We start from the raw sequence: 19,569 nt of genomic DNA on the forward strand, positions 1-19,569 counted from the left end.
TTCACCAGAGCCTCAATTACCTGTGAAGTTGTCAACGAATTAAAATGAATAACACCCAGTCTTGAGTGCTATGAGGTACGGTTGAAAAATATTCCTATAGCAGCGGTCTATAGGCTACCATTAGGATACAGCCCCAATTTTTTGAATTCATGGAAACATTGCTGCCAAGGAGCCTTCTTAGCTATGGGTGATGTGAATGTCAATATGCTCGATGAAGATTCATCTCCCGAGCTCCTAGAAACAATACTTCCAGCTTTCGCGTGTTCAAATATAATTTCCTTGCCCACCCGTGTCACCGATACCAGTGCCACAGTTCTAGATGTCTGCATTACCAATGTACCTTGTGACCAGTGCTTATCAGGTGTGCTTTCCATTTATATCAGTGACCACCTCGAGCTTTTTACATGTTTTCCGACAGCGATTGCCAAACAGAAATTCACTTATAGCTCTACTTATCGTTGCATAAGCTCTGCTTCGCTCGAGAAATTTTACAAAATATTCACTGGGAAAGTATGTACTCCGAATGCGATCCTAGTCAAGCGTATCGTCTTTTCCTCAGCAAATTTAAGGCCTGTTATGAGAAACATTTTATCTTGGTGCACAATTCTAACTGAAGGACAAAAATACGCAAGCCTTGAATTACGACCACCTTGCATAAGAGAATAAAAGTAAAAAACAAAATTTACCATGCTTTCCTCCAATCACCTGATACTATTCTACTAAAACAATTCAAGGCATTTCGTAGCAAATTAATGCTGATTTAAGGAAGGCAAAAATGTACTACTATCAGTGTCTATTTGCTGAAATATATAACCACCCAAGAAAGCTATGGCAGGAAATCAATGTTATCCAATAATCTTAAAGCAAAGTGTCCTCTTAATATTGCAGCTTTTGCCGATGGGAAGACATAATATTACGAGGTTAGTTCAGCAGTGCGAACGATGTTAGTTCGAGGTTAGTTCAGCAGTGGCTCGTAGGAAGTTGCGCGAGTTTGCTAAGAGCAATCGTGAGGGAAACGAACGTTTTTCTATTCGTTATATGTCTCTACATTTTAAAGATTCTGTTTACCGGTTTGATTCAGTCACTAATAATGTTGTACAGATTGCTGCAAGGAACCAACATTCCAGCTGGAATGCTCACATTGAACACATCACCACAAAAGCATGCAAAAAACTTGGTTACCTGAAACGTCACTTACACCTTGCTAACACAGATACCAGGCTTCGAGCATACAGTTCTCTTATCAGGCCTTCTTTAGAATATGCGTCAATAATTTGGCACCCCCATCACTCTAATCTCACGAACCTACTCGAATCAGTTCAAAATAAAGCTGCGCGGTTCATCTTAACTTCATACTCGCGATATCAAAGTGTGTCCGCCTTAAAGAAATTACTTAATCTCCCTCCACTTGACATGCGCAGGAAATTATCACGGTTGACCTTCTTCCATAGCCTTTACCACAGCAACACTGCATTCGCTCGAGCCCATATTCTTCCCGCTCCCCACATCTCTACCCGCACAGACCATGTTCATAAAGTAAAACCTATATTTTCCAGGACTAACGCTTATCAAAATTCGCCTCTAGTTTTATCTGTTGCCTAATGGAACTCGCTACCTGCAAACATTGTCTCGCTTACGGAATCATCATCATTTCATGCAGCACTGCTAACCTTTTTAGAGTGTGTCAACCTGTCCGAAACCATATTTCCTTGATTATTTACTTAAACAGTGTTTTCAAGTGCTTGGAATTGTGTAAAATTCATTCCGCTTTATCCGATATGTATCTGTGTAGGCTGTGTATATAAATGTTTATTTGATTGTATCCTTAAACTCGTGTTCCGATGGGTACTGATTGTTTGCTTCACATTTTAGGTTCTTATGTGTGTTTCACGCTACTAAGCATTGTATAAACTTCGTTACTCTTTCCTTTCTTTCTTTCTTTCTTTCTTTGTTTGCTTCTGCTAGATGTTTTTCATGGTTCCTAATGCCTTCATATATTTACATTGTACAGATTTCACTCATGCTTGAACTTTTTCGTCCCCCCCTTCTATGTAATGCCCTAATGGGCCCTTAGGGTACTGAAATAAATAAGTAAATAAATAAATAAATAGGCCGTACACAGAAGACACACCAGAAAACGGGCCACTCAAGCACTAGCGGCAGCGTTCTCACCTTCGTCGACTGCCTAGCGACACAACAACGTCGCCTTCGCTTCGCGACTGTGTGCCGTAACACTACCCCCCCCCCCCCCCCCCCCCCGCCCGCTCCGCGGGAGAAGGCACACCCCCGGTGCGGCCTATTGGGGTGAATGCAAGTAGTAGGGTGTAAGACGGGCGGCGTGCACAAGCTGTGTGGAGGGGACCACGCAAGGAGAGTGGAGGTGCAGCGGCGTCAGTTCATAGGTCACATCGCTCAGTTGCCTCAGGACGCGGTAAGGACCGACGTAACGAGGCAAGGGCTTCTCACACAGTCCCACACGGCATGCAGGGAGCCAGAGGAGTACCAGGGAGCCGGGAGGGTAATGGACGTCACGATGATGAAGGTCGTAACGACGTTTTTGAGCGGTCTGAGAAGCGTGGAGACGATCCCTAGCGATTTGGCGGGCTGCGTCAGCACGGGCAATGGCATCACAAGCATAATTGCTAGTGTAAGGCTCAGAAGGCAGTAATTTCTCAAAGGGTAGCAACGGGTCACGGCCAAAAAGCAGGTAGAAGGGGGAGTTTCTGGTGGCATCATGGCGTGAGGAATTGTAGGCGAACGTCACGAAGAGTAAACTGACGGCCCAGTCACGATGGTGGTCGGAGACATACATGGACAGCATGTCCGTCAAGGTGCAGTTGAGGCGCTCAGTAAGGCTGTTAGTTTGGGGATGGTAGGCCGTGGTGAACTTGTGACGGGTGGAGCAGGAGCGGAGAAGGTCGCGAACCACTTTAGAAACAAAGCAGGGTCGTCGATCTGTAAGCAGATGACGAGGAGCGCCATGAAGCAAGACGATGTCATGGAGGAGAAAGTCGGCGACATCGGAGGCACAGCTGGTTGGGATAGCGCGCGTGATAGCGTACCGGGTAGTTTAATCGGTCGAAACAGCAATCCACTTGCTGCCGGAAGTTGATGTGGGAAAAGGCCTGAGCAGATAGAGACCAACACGGAAAAATGGCTCAGTCGGAATGTCGATGGGCTGAAGCGGGCCACTAGGCGGGAGCGGGGCCGTTTTCCGGCGCTGACATTGATCGCAGGCAGCAACGTAACCGCGGGCAGAGCGGTAAAGGCTAGGCCAGAAGAACCGCCGGCGTACACTGTCGTACGTGCGGGACACGCCGAGGTGCCCTGCAGTAGGAGCGTCATGAAGCTGGGCAAGGACTGTGGGGCGGAGATGCGTCGGGACGACGAGCAAGAGGTCGGTGCCATCAGGGTGCATTTGCGACGGTACAGAATATCGTGATGCAGCACGAACAGGCTCAGACCAGGATCGGAAGTGCCGCTTCGGAGGCGGTCGATTATATGGCGCAGAGATGGATCACGGCGCTGCTCGTTGTCGATGTGTAGAAAGTCCGAGATGGACAAAACACAATCATCGGTATCATGGCTGGAGGAATCAGGAGGATCGACAGGATGGTGGGACAGTCAGCGTCTTGGTGCAACTGGCCGGAATTGTAAACAACAGTAAATGTGTATTCCTGCAAGCTCAAGGCCCAGCGACCCAGTCGGCCTGTGGGGTCGTTAAGAGAGGAGAGCCAACACAAGGCATGGTGGTCCGTAACGATGCAGAAGGGCCACCCAAACAAATAAGGGCGGAATTTTGGTAACGCCCAAACAAGTGCAAGGCACTCCCGCTCGGTGATGGAATAGTTACGTTCAGAGAGAGATAGGAGGTGGCTGGCGTAAGCAGTGACACGATAGTGGTCGTGCTGGCGCTGCGCAAGGATGGCCCCAATACCATGGACACTGGCATCGGTGCGAAGTTCCGTAGGCACAGAATGGTGGAAATGGGCTAGCACAGGTGGAGCAGTGAGGGTCGCAAAAAGTGCGGTGAAGGCGCTAGCTTGGTCAAGGCCCCAGGAGAAAGGCACATCTTTCTTCAGCAGGGAGGTAAGGGGACGGGCCGTGTCGGCGAACTTCGGGATACACCGGCGGAAATACGAACAGAGCCCGAGGAAACTGCGCACATCGCTCGAGGAACGGGGGGTGGGGAACTCGCGGATGGCACGAACTTTTTCAGGGTCGGGCTTGACAGCAGAAGCATCCACCAAGTGGCCGGGTACCTTGATTTGGCGCTGGCCGAGAGCTGCACTTCTTGGGGTTGAGTTGGAGGCCAGTGCGGTGGAAGACGGAAAGGATAGTAGAAAGACGGTGTAGGTGGCTTTCGAAAGGGGGGGAGAAAACGACAACGTCATCCAGGTAGCACAAGCATGTCGTCCATTTTGAATCCACGCAGGAGCGAGTCCATCATACGCTCAAAGGTGGCAGGAGCGTTTCAGAGGCCGAAACGCATGGCTTTGAATTGGAACAGACCATCGGGTGTGACAAAGGCTGCCTTGTCACGATCCCGTTCGTCAACAGCAAGTTGCCAGTAGCCTGATCGGAGATCAATAGAAGAAAAATAGCTGGCACCGTGTAGGCAGTCGAGGGCGTCATCAATTCTCGGAAGAGGATAGACGTCTTTCTTTGTTATTTGATTAAGATGGCGATAATCAACACAGAAGTGCCAACTGCCATCTTCTTTCTTGAACAACACAACAGGGGACGCCCACGAATTGCTAGAAGGCTCGATAATGTTGTTCGCCAGCATCTTGTCTACCTCCGTCTGCATGACATGGCGCTCAGGAAGGGAGACACGATAGGGCCTTCTGTGTATGGGGCTGGCATCGACCGTATTTATGTGATGGGTCACAACAGCAGTTTGGCCTAGAGGACGATTCCCAAAATCGAAGACGTCACTAGAGGCGTTAGATGCAATGAATGAGTTCTTTTCTAACTTTGGCGAATGCATTTATCCAAACAGAGACCGTGCTAATTCGTTTTCGATACTTCGCCCAAGGCTTGAAAATTGAGTTATATTCTCCCTAGTTACTTCCCAAGAAGTCATCAGCTTCATTGCCAGAATTCGAAAAAATGTCTCTGCTGGACTAGATGACCTGAGCAGTGTCTCTATTAAACATGTAGCACCGATAGCCATACCACTCGCATTTATAATCAATCAAATGATAGAAACTGGTGTCTTTCCTTCTGACCTCGAACAAGCGTCTATTACCCCGGCCCACAAAGCTGGAAGTGTCGGTGATATACCAAACTATCGCTCGATATCCCTTTTGCTCATATTTTCTAAGGTTTCTCAGAATGTTATTAATGCTCAACTTACAAATTTTCTTAATAAATACCATGTTATCAGCGATTCCCAGTACGGCTTCCAGAAAGGAAAATCAGTTGAAATGGCCTTATCAAAGATGAAATACTTAAGAACATTGATAACAAACAATTCAGTGTAGGCTTATTCATTGACCGCAGGAAAGCATTTGACTGTGTAAACACTAATACATTACCCTCAAAGTTGCAAGATTATGGCATACGTGGCGTTTCCCTTGATCTTATCAAACGTTATCTCTCAGACAGGAAACTGTGTAAAATTTGGTGACCTGACGTCTTCGATTACAACGATAAAACATGGTGTACCTCCGGAGTCGATCCTGGGACCTTTTCTGTTCATTCTGTATATTAATGACGTGTGCAATTTGCCTCTTCCGCCGAAACTGCTCATGTACACCAATGACACAATTTTTTTTCTCCGCACAAACCATAACTCAATTGAACATGGTCGTAAATATTTATTTTATCAAGCATGAAGAGTGGTTGCATAAAACCAAATTAACCTTGAATGTTAAAAGACAGTATATTATTTTCAAGCCACATAAAAAAGCCATAAGGGCGCAGTGAAATTAAATATTGGTCGCTCGGGAAGAGCAGCCATGGCTGCACAATGCCCACCACCTGGCGCACCTGCCATTGAATTGCAGTGAGGCATCGCTTAACGGCGGCACCACTGTGCCAGGAGAGGTGTGAGTACTACCAGGGATCTATGAATGTATAGTAGAGAATGACCTTCTGCATATGTGTGAATTAACTCATTACGATAGCTTGACATACCTGTAAGGCGGAGCCTAAGTGTCCGCTCCAATTTTTTTCTTCTTTGCGCTGTACAGGTTTTCAACATGCCCAAAATGATAGAGAGTACACAACGCGCCGCAAGATACCTTTGAGGAACCTATCCGAAGCGCTACTCTCAATGTTTAATTATATAATGGGGTGCATTTCTTATCATGCAAGAACTGCATATATACAACCTGTATAGCTTTGAAATAAACTAAATTGGCAAGTATATTAATCGGCATGCAATTGTGAAAACTATGTGGGGGCTCACTTTTTAAGCTATTTAGAAATTGTCGATATACAATGGTGTACTGAATGTGTAGCAGGCACAAGTGTATAGGCTTTCTATAGACTAAAATATACATGAAGTGCAAGTCTACAGAACGTCTAGGCAGTCTATATACCTTCGTCTACTAGACGAGGTGACTTTTGACTGTAGACTGTCTGTAGAGCACTATCTAGAAAAAGTCTATGGCTGTAATCCCCAGATTGTATAGACATAAATCACTATATTCACTTTACACAGGGCTAAATGATTTACCTGTAGAAAGTGTCTAGACTTCATTGAGAAAAGTCGGTGAGCTGCGTATGGAGTGTCTAGACAAATTTTTATGTTTTTCATGAGCGCCTGAAATTCAGAACGCCTGTATGTGATCTTGCATATATAAATGGTAACGCAGTGCAGTGTATGGTGTTTCACAACACAGGGTAGGATTGTGAAGACAGTGCTGGCTGGTTGCTGACGTCTGTTCGCAATGGAGGAAATATAAAGAAGGAGCTTGCAATTGCGATCCCTGAGTGGACGTCGAAACTTGGATGCGTTTTTCTATTTGATGGCTTGAATAAAACGCAACGCTCGCTTCTGAGATTGGAAGTGTGCAATAACCAAAGCTTCCAATGGCAAAAAAAAATTGAATGGAAAGTTGCATGTTTGTGGCAGTTCTGCTCCAAAGGGATTTGGGCAATGTTTGTAGCCTTTGATAGTGGCCTTTACACCAGGGCCCGGTAGGTTATGCTCGAAGAAGCGAGTAAACATAACATTATTTTTTGCAGCCAGAATTGAACTCTACGGACTACACAGGTAGGCAAGGCTATAGTCCGACAATAGTGGTATTTTAGGACGTCTCAGCGGTAGCAAATTGCACCTCGCGTTTTAAGGTTCAAGTACAAATCCTGAAAATGACCTCTCTACGCTTACATATAAAGGCTGGGTGGGTATTTACGCGATTTTAAGTGGTTCATTTCCGCACCATAGCCATTCGCTGTTAAGTGTAGAATAAGAACAAAAATGTAGTCACTCGAAACTGCAACTTATCCTTTACTGTTAACAAAGAGATTTGTTCCCTTGAGACATTTTTGAGATAATGGAAAAGAAAAGTGTGCGATGAACAACAAGCCTCGGAATCAGCAAGATAGGAACACAGAGCGGGAGAAAAGAAGATTGGGAACCGCGAGAATAAAGTTCTACGTCGGTAAATTCCTTGTCAAAGCGCTCACCTGAGCCGATTACTCATCAAAACAAACCTTTTCTTTTGTGTCTGCATGAGTAACTGCTTACTGCTTTCTATCTGAACATGACAGTGGCTCTTGTGTTGGGAACAGTATAAATATACCTGTCAGTGGCAAGAAAGAGCTGTAAACAAAATGAGCAAAGCCTCACCTGCAATTCCTCCCCACGAGTGAAAGTGGCTTTCCGTTGCTGCGCTGCTTGTAGAATGCTTTCACCCTTTAGTCACTCACGCTACCTGAGCGCATAAGAGCCAAAACAGTTAATATTTTAACCTCCTGCGCAGTAAATTTGCTGCTTTTGTTTCAAAGGTCAGCGCGTGCGTCCTCTTTTCGGTCGAGAGGCACTAATAATAGGCTGTTTCCACCTGCGAGAAGCGCGAACACATCCTGCAGCTGGCTTTTGAAATCATGGGTAAAGAGGGAACGGCAGCTTGTCGGCGAACAGTGAAAATGTGATAGCCGTTTGTGACGATATATGCGCGTCGACTTGATGCTCACGGGATAGAGGCGCTCAGGTCAAGGCCATCCTTGCGCTCGATTTAAAAGGGGCATTTGACAATGTCAACCACCAGGGAATACTGGATGAGCTTAACAGCGTCAACTGTGGTGACCGCACATATAATTACGTGAGGGACTTTCTCTCCAATAGAAAAGCGTCAATAAGTATTGGTGATCGGACCTCCTCTCCGTTCAATCTAGGTTCCAAGGGCACTCCGCAGGGAGCAGTCTTGTCTCCGCTTCTCTTCAACCTGGCCATGCGTGGGCTACCAGAGAAGCTAGACCGCATCCAAGGCATTGAGCACGCTATATACGCCGACGACATTACGATCTGGTGTTGCAGCGGTAATGAAGGGGAAATTCAAGGCCGGCTTCAGGAAGCAGCGAATGTCCCGTGCCAGCATGCGGCGAGGTATGGGTTAACGTGCTCTCCCGAGAAATCAGAGTTACTCCTGATCGACCGTGGCAAGAGGCAGAATACGGGGCTTTTGCCGGCCACTCCCTCTGTCGCCATTACGGTCCAGGGTATGAGCATTCCGATCAAGAAAGAGATCAAGATCCTGGGAGCCATCATACCCAGCGGCAACACTAACACCACTACAATCAGACAGCTCCAAGCCTATTCCGAACAAGTCTCTAGAATGCTACGCCGGGTAATCAAGAAAAGAAATGGGCTAAGAGAGAAGGAGGCCCTAAGATTAGTTCAGGCTTTCATTCTCTCTAAACTAACATACGCCACCCCGTACTTACTGCTTGGCAAAAAGGGAAAAGACCAACTAGATGTTATTATTCGAAAGGCAGTTAAGACGGCGCTGGGACTCCCTTTATGCACATCCACTAAGCGCTTACTACAGCTGGGGATCCATAACACCATCGACGAACTAATAGAGGCCCACCGTGTAAATCAAATTGTCAGGCTCTCAACATCTAAGCCTGGCAGGAAAATATTACAGAAGCTGAGAATCAGTCCACCCCGGGAAGTCGCTGACAAGATCGACATGCCCATGCAGATGAGATCACACATTACGACTCACCCCATACCAAAACGCATGGATGAGGAATATAACAGAGGACGGAGACTAGCCAGAGCTAGACACCTCTCTAAGCGCTGGGATGGAAACAAGGACACGATCTACGTCGATGCGGCTGGACCCGCTAACGGAGTCGCGGCAATTGCAGCAGTTTCACCCCGGGGAGATATCATTGCAAGCAGCCTTATCCAAGCGGTGGATACCACATCGGCTGAAGAAGCAGCTATCGCACTAGCGATATCAAAGAACAGCGAGGCAACGGTTATGTCCGACTCACAAGCAGCGGTACGCAATTACCTCAGAGGCCGCGTTGGCGCTCCGTGTTGGGAAATTTTGGAAAGGTCTAATCCTTCCAACATCCAGATCTTCTGGACGCCAGGGCACCTCTCAACGACGGGCAATGAGGCGGCCAACACAGCTGCTCGAGCTCTCCTCATCCGAGCATCTGGCACGCAGCCTCTCTCTGACATAGTTGACAACCCCTCACCTTTACTAAGCTACGCAGAAATTACGGAGTACTATAAGATCACAAGAAGGGAATATCCTCTTCCTCACAAAACCCTAAGTAAATATGAAGAGCACATAATCAGGCGACCAGAAACTAATACTCTGCCCAATCCTTACCTAATGAGTAAATGGTACCCAGAAACCTACAATTCGTCCTGCCCCTTCTGTGGAGCAGTTGGCACACTCTTTCACGCGGTTTGGGAATGTCAAGAAAACCCAGACTTGGACAGCAATCCCTATCCGACTCATGAGCGCTGGGAGGCAACCCTTCATAGCCACAGCCCACTCGACCAGAAATTGCTGGTTGAGAGGGGCCGGATTATGATGGCGACCAATGGGTTCTCGTACTGAACCCACCCAGTTTTTGTGCTCTGAATAAATGTTTTTCCTCCTCCTCACGGGATAGAACCTCCGTGAGCAGCAAAGCACATGCCTGGTTTCTGTGTTGAAAAACTTTAAAACATCGGGGACTCTACCTTCACTATAGTTTTGCACTCCCATAAGTTCTTTCAAAAAGACAGTTATAATAAAGGCCAGTAATTGAGGCTAACACAGCAAAAGTATCCTGCCTCAAGGCCGCTTTTCTTCTTAAGCCTTTATGATTTCTTCCGTTGTGCTTGTTTTCCAAGCACGAGCTTTAAGTGTGTAATACTCTGAAACCAGTAATGGCGACTCGTAAAATGCATCTTTAGATAACGCCTAAAGTTAACAATACCGGTGCAAAATAACAATCCGAAGGTGCATTTCTTTTATTTATCAGTATAGAGCTCACTGTCGGGAATGCTGTACATATTTTATTTGTCGACGACGAGGAGCTTTGGAATTTCTACATGTTGAGAAAAACACTACGCTGATTCTGCCTTACAAGCGGACGGATGTATGGCCAAACGTAGGTTAATGAGTTAGGACATTGTATTACGAGACCGTGTTTACTGGGCGCGTATGCTACTGATATAACCTGAGTAAGGACTAAAGCACCAAGCCTAACGTGACTTCTTTCACATATTGAAGAGCAATTGTTGTACTTTGTTTGCTTTCTCAACTACGCATCATGACTAATATCAGTACAACTGCGTTCCCCGCAGAAAAAACGCTCATCCATGTCCCTCCAATTAACCCTGTTCTGTGCCAGATGCGGCCAACTTATCCTCAAAAATTTCCGAATCAGGTCCGGTAACCTGACATTCTAGCCCCCCCCCCCCCCCCCCCCCCACTACGCGTGCCCTTTCTTGGCTGTGAAGAGCGAATTCACAAGTTTTAGCGAATGCAAAATTATTAACAAGTGTAGATTTGTCAACAATGATCTGCAATCGACTATTGCTTACATCGCTGGACGCGCATGTGATGGACAGGAAGAGCCGGTGTGACATAAACTGCCGAGCAGTGCTGTACGGAAAGCAGCTGCAGTCACCGTCGCTAACATATCGATAACAAGTTGGGCCGTTTCAGTTAACGCGAACGGTCAACAAACATATCTTTGTATAAAGTAGTTTCAAATCATCTACTCTTCAAGTCGGAGGAAGAAGAGAAAATGAGAGATAAGCGCCCGTCCTACGCGATGTCAACAGCCCGACTGTCAAGTGTCTCGCGGGCGGTCGGTCGCATCGGTGATCCGCACAGACTGTCGCACAGCGTAGGCATGCGCGGGTACAATAGGTCAAAAAAGGAGAGATTATGTAAATTAACTAAAGTGATAATAATAATAATAATAATTGCTTTTGGGGAAGGAAATGGCGCAGTATCTGTCTCATATATCGTTGGACACCTGAACCGCGCCGTAAGGGAAGGGATAAAGGAGGGAGTGAAAGAAGAAAGGAAGAGAGAGGTGCCGTAGTGGAGGGCTCCGGAATAATTTCGACCACCTGGGGATCTTTAACGTGCACTGACATCGCACAGCACACGGGCGCCTTAGCGTTTTTCCTCCATAAAAACGCAGCCGCTGCGGTCGGGTTCGAGCCCGGGAACTCCGGATCAGTAGTCGAGCGCCCTAACCACTGAGCCACCGCGGCGGGTATTAAAGTGCAGATTGCGGTTTATGTCATGCAAACGAGCACTAGCTGTCCGATGCAGCGATGTAAACAACACTGAGTCCAGTCGTCTTCATCCGCTCACTCCTGGAGAAATTTCATGTTAACGCGGTGAATGTTCAGTGGCGTACTATTATATACAAGCACTCAGTTAGTACGAATGCTATTTGCTAAGAAAACAGCAGCAAAAAAGCGAGCAGCGGGTACCGAAATAAACAGCCACAGAGCCGAAAACAGTCTGCGTGGCTGTGGACGGGACGAAGCGGCGGCGGCGGCGCCGACGTCAATCGGTCGGTTCGGGCTGTGTTCGCGGTTAGAATGTATTCCAAAAGCTGGAATGTCTCCGTGGGAGCTCCGTCGACTCGAAAGTCATCTGAACCGAATGCCGTTGCAAACCTTCGTGTAGCAGCGTAAGTTCGGCAGTCGAGTCGAATGACATTCGGTTGAAAGGAATTCGAAATGCCAGTGTAGCAGGGATATTATCAGTATGCTTAACATGGCTCACTGAGACCTCGTCAACTTAGAGGAACACTACAGGGGTGTATTGAGCAGATATGGGAAGGAAAAATTGGCGGTGGTTTAGCTCTGGTTAAACCTGGAGCGTCGCGATAGCTACAGCTGGCCGAGTGGAAGTTGCTCAGTTGAATTGCAAGGTCAGTTGTCGTTATTGTTGTTACTCTCATACTATGGCACATGCCCACATGGAGGGATTGGCCAAGAATTAGGGGGCGCAGAGAGTCGTTCAGATAAATATTTTTTGGACGAAAATAAAATGAATGCTGAGGAAGGAAGAAGTAAACAAAAAGGAATAGCGAAATGAAACGGGAAATACATAACGCACGCAGGAGATCGAGACTGATGTTTATAGCCAAGTGGTTAAACTGTAATGATAATAGTAAGAATAAAAAATTTTTAAAAAAAATTACAAAGGTAGCCGATTTGATAACATTAAAAATTTTGGACGGCGGTAAAACAGACTTCTGGCTGTACCCAAGTTTGGTGGCTCCAAACGACAAAATGACTGGGCTGCTCAAACAAAGGCCAAGCTGTTGTAGTGGTTTCTCTAAAAACCGTCTTTTCACCATGGTGTACCGGCGACAAAACAACAAAAAATGGTCTATGGCTTCGTGCTCACCACAGAATATGCAGACGGAATTAAACGCCAACCCGGACCTGAGCAAATAAAAATTTAAGGGTGGGATCCGGCAGCGGAGCCTTGATAAAGATACCGCAAGCTTCCGTGAATGGCATGATTTCCTGCTCCACGAATACTTCAGGTGCAGGAAGTCATCAGATCATAAAAGAGATCCAGTTGTCATTCTTCACAAATTCTGTCTTCGAAATCTCGCTGCTCTGTAATGTACGCTGTAGCCGGAACGATAGGAAGCACGGTGCCAGTCAGGGACGCCTTTGCCAGGCAGTCCGAACCTTCATTGGCTGTCACACCGCTATGACCTGGCACCCATATCATGTGAACAAGGCTCAAATGCGGAGGGAATAATGAATGGAAGGTGTTAAGGATTGGCGAATCTACAGCCGAAGCAAGGGACGAACACAAAGAAAGAGAGTCTGTAATGACAACCACTGAAGAGAAAGCTGGGTCTAGTTTGCGAAGACCAAGCACCACCACCAGAAACTCCGCTTGGAAAATTGGTTTGTAGTCGAGAAGCCGCACTGAAAAAGACCAGTCTAGAAGCAGGCAATATATTCCCGCCCCTGCTTTTTCATCACATGGGGAGGCGTCAGTAGCTATCATTAAGCTTATAGGTAGGCTTTGTAAATGGTCTTCTAATAATCCATATAAAATGCGGGGTGGTAAATGCTTAGCGTTTTTCGGGAAAATGTCATCATTCACAATTTTTACAGAGGACCCACTGGTTTTTGTCGGAAGGCCGTTATACAAAAGAATATTTAAAGGATCAAGCAAATTTTGTAACCTAACTGCCTGCGGGGTATGAAATCTAGGCCAGTGGACTCCAAAAAAGGAGGTCGGCTGACAACAAAAAGTAGACAAGGAGCGGTGGTAATCTGATTCATATATCGTTAGGTACGTCTGCACAGTTAGGAATTTAAACCTAGATAATAGAAGAGGAATACGGGCTTTAAGATAAACACGTTATTGGCCACAAAATTGGGGAAGCCAAGGCATAATCGAAGCGCTTCCCGCTCCAAAAGAAGGAGCGGGCGAATTTTGTAAGCAGCCGTACCAGAAAACAGCACAGATCCAAATTCCAAAGAATTCCAAGATCCAAAGAAGCAAAAGTGCATCTCTCCGCATTCCAGGCCGGGGATTACTTAATCTACGCAACATGCCCACAGCACGAGCCCCTTTCGCTGCAACATGGTCAATGTGAGAGGGCTATGTGAGGCTGTCATCATAAATGACACCAAGATATTTTAATGACTTAAGTTGAGGAATATTTTGTCGCTGGTAAATGAGAGACAGATGAACAGGATCTTTCATTTGGAAAACAAGTACAGCGCGCTTGTTCACATTTAAGGTGAGATGTAAGTGACACAACCAACTTTCAAGCAAATTCAGGCACGATTGCAGGAGCACATAGAAAGATTGAATGTTAGCTGCAGCAGTGAAAAATGCAATGTCGTCCGCATAGACGAACGTGCGAATGTGTTGATCGCTGGGAATAGAACTCATCAGAATAATAAAGAGCACAGGCGACAAGAATGCCAGTTGTGGAACACCTTTGGATTGTTTATATCTTCCTGAATTGACACCATTTAGTATACAAAAAGAACTCTGTTTTCAAGGAAACCAGATATCCACGCAAGTAAGTAATTCGGAAACAGCAGAGTATGAAATCTTTGCAATAATATGTAGTGTTCTATGCTGTCATAAGCTTTGGCTACATCTAATGTCACCAACGCAGAATGCATTTTTTTGGTGCCACGCAAGAAGAATACGACTCTCAAGATCGGTGTGAGCATTGCTATGGAACATTTTGGCGGAAGCCATTTTTACAGGGACTAAGGATATTATGGCGATCCACGAACTCCGAAACACGTAGGAGTATGAACCTTTCAATTACCTTAACCACGTTTTATGTCAATGAAATGGGTCAAATATTATCCAGAGAATAGCCACCACCATTGTTTTTAGGTAAAGGGATCACTTTGGCGATTTTCCACTCAGGAGGAATCCATGCATGTTTGATTGAATAATTAACCAGCTGCAATAAGGAGTTAGGGGACTCCTCAAAGAGGATCCTTAAGATTTTTGATGTTACCCTATCAGGACCAGGAGCAGCAGATGGTAACCTTAACACTATCGGGGAAAGCTCGGGAAGTGTAATAGTGGTGACATGCTGAATCTGGTCCACTGACGCCACAAACGCGGAGCGCAAGGGAAGTACAGACGAGAAACGCTGCTCTAATCCTTTGGCAACTGTCTCAACTGTATCTATTGCTTCTTGCGGGGTCAGAACACATGAGAGTGAATTTTCTAATTCCGGAATATTTTTCCGTGATCTTAAGAATACGAAAAGTGCGCGACGATTTCCTGATTTTTTAGGAAATCAATATGCTCGGATTCATATTTTTCTTTCGCCAGTGAGATTGTGCGTTTAAAAGTAGCCGCAATGAACTTATAATCATGCCAATTTTTTGGGCACTGATTGTGTAGGAGCTTCTTCCATGCAGCCTTCCTGCGTCTGTAACCCGCGAGCATTCTGCATTCCACCATCTAGATGAAGTGATCCCTTTAGATGTACGTACCGAAAATTCGGACTTCTTTCGGCATTCCTCAATAGCAGCCAAGCATATGCCTTTTGCTGTATGCTCTTCAGGAGAATGAACCGCTGAATCAAGAGTAGAGCGCAAAGTGGACTGAAACTGGTCATAGTTTATATATGACCTCAAATGAGAGCACGCCGGAGTTAAGCGGCAATTTACATAAAAAACGATAGGCTTGTGATCGCAAGATGTTCCAGAAACCACCCTCGACCAATTGAGTACAGGAACACAAGGGCTGGTGAAAGTTAAATCTAACACAGATAGAATTTGTGCGCGGAGAAATGTGTCCGAACCCGAATACATACACGAAAGCTTGTTATCAGTAACCCAATCCCAAAGCCGCTTGCCACAGAAATCTGTCTTAAAGCCCCACGACAGATGATGAGAACTAAAGTCGCCGGCCAAGAGAACTAACTTCTGACGCTGAAGGAGCAGGGGATCTAGGAGCCTGGTATCCTGCACACCGCAAAGAAAATAAACATTTACTAATGAAAAGGGATAGCACCCTGGAATTTCAAAATCTAAAGCCAAAAATTCACAGTTTATAGTAGAGGACAGAAAAGTAATCTTAGCCCTGTGACAAAATTTAGAAGAAACTAGTATGAGTAAGCGTCCTCCTCTTGACTGTCGATCTTGTCGAAATGAAAAACAGTTTTGCAAATGGAAGTGTTTTTCAGATGTAAGCCAAGTTTCCTGTAAAATAATTATGTCTGGATTATGTTGAGATATAAGAAACAGTAAGTCTGTTGAAGCTGAAAGAAGTGACCAACAGTTCCACTGGAGAACTCTTAACACCTCTATAGTTGAGAAATCCGGGCAACAGCAACTGCCCGCCCTAAAATAGTTTCTTTTGGCTTAGAGCCAATCTGCTGCTTCTTTGATTTCGGCTGAGGATGTGGAGAAGGGTTAGACATGGGGGATCAACTGCGTTTGAGGATTCGCGTATCCGAATCCACCATCCCTGCATCATGAATAATTTGCGCATTATCTGAATTAGTGGACCGAGGAAGTGGAGAAACAGCAGTAACTTGTTCCTGGGGCTGAGACTGCTCAGGCAAGGAATGTTTAGTCGTTAATGACGGCATAGCTGACATGGTAGAAGTCAGTCTGATTTGTGTAGCCTGGGTAGTCTGCGTTGCCAGAGCATTAGATACGCACTCTTTGACAGTGGACACTATCGTGTCAACCATCTTAGCCATAGAGGCTTCCACAGCAGTCACTATTGCCTGAGAGATAGACAAAGCTAGTGTCACTCCTGAACGGGTTGACAAACCTGCATAGCCGTGGGCTCTCTCTTTAAGTCAGTCTTTTGCCGCTCCGTTTCGCTGGGCATTCCTTCTTCATCTTCGTCCCACTTGACACGGCGCATGCGCACATCGCTGAAGCGCCTTGATATTGAAAGTAGCGACACTCTCCTCCACTCCCACGTTTTCCTCCTCGCCTCCCGGCTGTACGTGCTGCACACGGCACGCTTCGCAGGCCTTCGCGCGCTCGGCGGCCCGATGTGTTGGCTGGCACACATGAGCGCGCCGAAGTGTACGCTTTTTTTCACACTGTATTAATAAACATAACCACTAGAAAGTGATGCGTCAAGCGTGACTCTACCGCTAGCCAAATTTATCACCTTTTCGTTCGAGCAATGAAAGCACTAAGCATGAGTGCTTGCGGCATGTATAATCAAACCGCACTCCGTGCTTCTCAATACGGCAGAGTTGTTATTAGCCTAAGACTTGCGTTACTTTTGTGTATTCAATATTTTTCATCACACTGACGCTCTGCTAAATGTAGATTGGACCTAGCACTACATTTTCGCCGAAATACTGTTTATGACGCTGTTCATTTGCAATCGAGCGTGGTTTTAAAGATGTCGTTTCACGAGGGAGTGAGTGGCTGCGAAAATGCTGGGAAATTTTTAATGCGCGGTATACACTTTTGTAGCAGGTTTCAAACCGGAAATTTTAAGCTTGGCTCCTCGGGGTGGTGCACACGCCGCGGCTTTATTGCCCGGTCATTACACATTTCACGGCTGCTTGAAAGAGAAGAATTTCATTTCCTTGTTTTTTCATTAACCTTATTAGCTACTGCAGAAGTGAGCCTGGTCAATGCTTCGGCTTAAAATTTTGGGGTGATTGCTGGTGCCAACAGAAGAGTTTATTAAGTGGCGGAAAGATATGCATGATATTCTCTTGATGACTCATCTACGCTAATCACTCGAATGCATTTGTAGCGCCCCTCGCACCGCGCTCGGATCGCAGGACATGGCACGCGGCGCCGGACTAGAAAGAAGAAGTTGGGCTAGGACGCTGCAGCACGAGCAGCGCAAATAAACAGTTGGAACCTCAACGCTGCCGGAGCTGGTTCTTCCTCACCTTAGCACCGACAGATTTGGTCACCCGGCTTCGAACACGCAACTACATCATCCTACATGGATTACCCTGGGTATTCCACCTTTCCTACCGACGGCGACCCGTTCCCGAACGCTCAGCCTCTCGGTGCTTCGGTGGCCGCGTTCCAGCTAGACAGCCTGCCGCTATTTTGGCCCAACAGCCCCCGCACCTGGCTCCTGCAGGTTGAGGCGCATTTCCAGCTGCCATGTATCACCAGCCAGGAGATCAAGCTCCTCCACCTCATGTCGGCCTTGCCTCCTGACGTCGCTGAGGACTTAGTGGATGTCATCAGCTCGCCGGACTCGTCTCGACTCTTCGACACGTTGACGGCGGCTATCATCGACCTCAAGTCAGCGTCGGAGCGCAGCAAACTTGATCAGTTCCTCACTGCCGCCCTTCGCAGCTCCTCCGTCGCATGCGCCAGCTTCTGGGAGACTCCGCTGCTCAGCACGACCCACTTATGCGCGAGTTATTCCTTCAGCGTCTTCCCCAACACATGGCCACATCCTTAGTCACTCCGTGACTAAGTGACTCTCAAGGAAACGATTCGTACTGTCTTATAAACTGCGGAATTAAAGAATCTGATGTTCTTATGAAAACACCATTCAATGCACTTATAACTATCTCGCCCGCGACAAGTAAAAGCTGGTTGTAAAATGCACCTTTTCTGTGACTCTCTCCTCAGGTGGCATTAGATCTCGGAATCGCGGTAGAGTTGAGCGCAGTCGCGACAGTGGAACGAACGCCTTAATCGCTCTAAAAGTTAACATCCCCTATCATCCCCAGACAGACGATGATAAAACGCCGCTAAAGCTGCCACGCTAGAGCTCCGGGGCACATGGGAGAGACACCGCCGTACACGCTACAAAAATCAATATGTTTTCTATTTAGCACTAGGTCGGGAGCACGCGTATTTACTAGCAAAAAGAAAAAACGTCGACAATGCAAGCGTTTTTCGCGGAAACCCACATTGAGATTCAGAAATTAAAGTGGCTATAATAGGCATAATTCGCACGCCAGAAGACGGAATAGAAAACACACAGCAATGCCATGAAATAGAAAGATTAACGTGTGAAGCGACGCACAATGATCAGCGAATTAAGCAAGATTATCAGCTTGCTGATGGTCTCGCAAAAAGCTTCAAGTATGCACACTAGTTCAGGTACCACGAAATTCACAGGAATTCTTCAAGGATGGTGTGCTTTGGCAGAAAGAAGTCCTTAAGAGCAATATTGTGGATCCCCTTGTTTCTTCTGGGCGGCTGCCACAGACCCACCGGGTTCCAGAGGAGGCCTGACGTCCTCCACTTCCATCGCCTTCACGAAGAGAGAGCGGCGCCTTCCTGATTGGGCGAAAAAAACGAAAAAACTTGAGAGGCAAAGAGATAGCGATGTGGTCAGGAACGACTTCGTGTGGGGAACGTAGAGAGTGGAGTGGATATGGAGGGAACGGCGGGATGTGGGAAGGCGGGGATTTGATGCTGACGCTTGGAGATTTCAAGCGTGCAGGATAGGGAAATGTCGGCTGTCGAGTAAATGCGTTGGCCTAGTCGGTAATTTAGGGTGATGTCCTGGTAAGTGGTCAACCGGTCCCTCGCTGACCTCGCTCCAAGGTAGGGATAGGGTCTGGACCCCACGCGGAAAGTAATGCCTCGGGCGCGTGAGTGGGCCGCCTCGTTCCATGGGAGTCTGCGGGGGGTGGGCGGGGGTCCAGATG

At 46.7% G+C, this 19,569-nt stretch overlaps 2 protein-coding genes across 4 annotated transcripts in view; one reads left to right on the forward strand and one right to left on the reverse strand.

The window, feature by feature from the left end:
- The window catches only part of LOC144106453 (putative sodium-dependent multivitamin transporter), a 101,351-nt gene extending 93,411 nt beyond the window's left edge, over positions 1-7,940 (reverse strand). For 2 of the 3 annotated variants that reach the window (XM_077639267.1, XM_077639270.1), the window contains exon 1: positions 7,805-7,940. The gene's annotated coding sequence lies outside the window, so the exon portion shown is untranslated. The remainder of the gene's footprint in view (positions 1-7,804) is intronic. The other variant, XM_077639268.1, reaches the window with a different exon arrangement.
- The window catches only part of LOC144108541 (uncharacterized), a 43,404-nt gene that overhangs the window by 2,303 nt on the left and 21,532 nt on the right, over positions 1-19,569 (forward strand). The gene's annotated exons all lie outside the window — the stretch shown is intronic.

The sequence above is a fragment of the Amblyomma americanum genome, chromosome 10 (assembly GCF_052857255.1).
Source record: "Amblyomma americanum isolate KBUSLIRL-KWMA chromosome 10, ASM5285725v1, whole genome shotgun sequence".
NCBI classification, from domain to species: Eukaryota; Metazoa; Arthropoda; class Arachnida; order Ixodida; family Ixodidae; genus Amblyomma; species Amblyomma americanum.